Here is a 2,580-nt window from a genome sequence, read left to right on the forward strand (position 1 = left end):
AATGTATAAATCTCGTGCATTTTCTTTAAAAAATAAATTTTTTTATATAGGTCTTATATTTGTTCACTTTTTAAAAAGAAATACGCATGGTTTACATATTCTAGAAATGCATATATCATTTCCCTGTATTTATAAATATGCATTGATATTCCTTTTTCTCAAGTGCATTGTTTATTTCATATTAATTTTAGTTAGTTAAATTCCACCATTCATTTTTCTTAAAAATTTAGATTAAATACCTTTCGCTCATGTGGATTAGTTCATGATGTAATGTGCTGTTTGCTTATTGTATTTTGTACTTTGGAGAATTTACTTGAAAGCTGGATAATACATACACGGGAAGATCAGGGAAAATAAAATGGAAAAACAGTACTAGTTCTGTCTTCAGTAAATTTGTGACCTCCCTTTCTCCACCTTCTTCTTATTTTACCTCTATTTGCAGTTATAGTTATCCATTTGACACATGCGTGATCGAACAATGAAATAAACTAAAATTGTAGGCCTGATAGCACGAGATTTTTGCTTAAAACTTAATGTCAATACAACGTGAGATGCAATCTCCATCGCTCTAGATCTATACTAATATATATATATACACACATACATACATACATATATGCAAACATAAAAGTAGGAGGGCACATGCAAGGAATGCTCGCACCCTAGAGCGAGCCAAAAGTGCTTGCACCCTAGGCCAACATCGTGAAGGAGCATGAATGTCACCACCTCTATGAGTAAAGTGGAAAAGAAAAAGTGCTCTCCAAGGAGAGCAAATGCCACAAGCGAGCAACAACTGCTCGCACCTGAGGCGAGCAAAGGCGCTCACCATCCAGAAAAGTATCGTGGAGCAAAAGTGTTCGCCACCTCGTTTGAACTGATCATCCCTGGAGTATGTAAAGAGTACTCACATCTAATGCGAGCACCATCGCCCAAAGGCGAGCACCACTTTTGGAGCATGAAGGTCGCCCCTTGGTGAGCAGAGTGGCACTCTAGGAAAGCAAAAAGTGCATACTGGAGGTGAGCAAAAGTGCTAGCACTCAAGATGAGCAACAACATCTCACATTGGGGCAACCAAAGAATGCTAGCAACCAGGGACAAGTACCCTGAAGAGCAATAGTACTCGCTCCAAGGTGAACACCATAGGAGGAGTGTGCAACTCGTGTAGAGTGGAAAGGGAAAGTGCTCGCTCCTAGAAGAGAACAAAACCACGCCCGAGGTAAGCATAACTATTAGCACCCAAAGTGAGCAAATAGTAGTAAGCACCGAGGCGAGCACCGTGGAAAGAGTGTGAAGCTTGTCCCCAAGAGAGAAAGAGTTCACACCCGAAGCAAGCATAAATGCTGGCACCTGAAGCGAGCAAAGAGTGCTCGCCTCAGAGTGAGCAAAGAATGCTCACACCCTGGGGCGAGCAAAAACAGCTCGCACAGTAGCAAGTAACAACATCTCACACTGTGGAGACCAAAATTAGCTCGCACTAAGGTGAGTAAAGAGTATTCACACTTCAGGGTGTGCACCTTAAAAAGAAATAATGCTCGGCCCAAGGTGAGCACACCATAAAAAGTGTGAAGCTCACCCCTTGAGTGAGAAGAATGGCAAGGGAAGTGCTCGCCCCCGAGGTGGCAAAAAGTGCTGGAGGTGAACAAAAAGTGCTCACCCACACAAGCATTATGGAGACTAAAAGTGCTTGCCTTCTCAGTGGTGAGCATCTTGGGAGACTCATGGTGCGAAACTCTCTCGATGTATGTCCATGTGGGACTAAAAGAAAGATAAATAAAAATATAATCGTGAAACTCTCACGGGTAGATTAGCCATAGGGTCATCCGCCCATCCATGGACCTCAAGGGGCCCATCGTTTTGGGCCCTTTTTTGGCTCATAACCCATTTTTTTGTGGAGTCTTTTTGGCCAATTTGACCCAAAACATGTTTTCACTTCAAATTTTCATATATTAATAAAAAATTTGAAAATAAAATAAATCTAAGAAAATTGCCAACTAATAATTCTAACCTATTACAAAGTAGTCTAAAACTATTACAAGATATTACAAATAGTTCAAATAACATAAGAATAACAATGTTACAAATTACAATACATAAAAAAATAATGGTATGTTACATAAGAAATCATTTTTCAAAGATATTTTGCTTAATCTTGACTCCTTCAAACTCCAAGTGACATCGTAAAACCTAAACAAAAATGAGGATATAAATCATATGATATCTCAAAAAGAAAAGAACATCCATTAGGAAAAAATAATAACATACTTACAAACTAAAAAAAATTAATTAACAAACCAATGGTGTATCGAAGTCAAACTATTGATATGTGGTCGATGTAGACTGAGATGGATCCAACTTTCTCGAAATTTTTCCTAAAATAATTGAATTTGTCAAATAAATATAACACAAACTATTATAAGCAAAATTAAAGAATGAATCAAAAGCAATTACCATTTCCAGGTGATCAACATCGTCCTACTCGTAGCTCTTTGCAAAGTCCACCACCTCCCAAACCTGAATTGGCTTCCTTTTGATCAAATTCTTATGCAAATCAAAGCTTCCACAGTGCTAGGAGACAATAAA

This window comes from Juglans regia, chromosome 8 (genome assembly GCF_001411555.2).
Source record: "Juglans regia cultivar Chandler chromosome 8, Walnut 2.0, whole genome shotgun sequence".
Classification (NCBI taxonomy): Eukaryota; Viridiplantae; Streptophyta; class Magnoliopsida; order Fagales; family Juglandaceae; genus Juglans; species Juglans regia.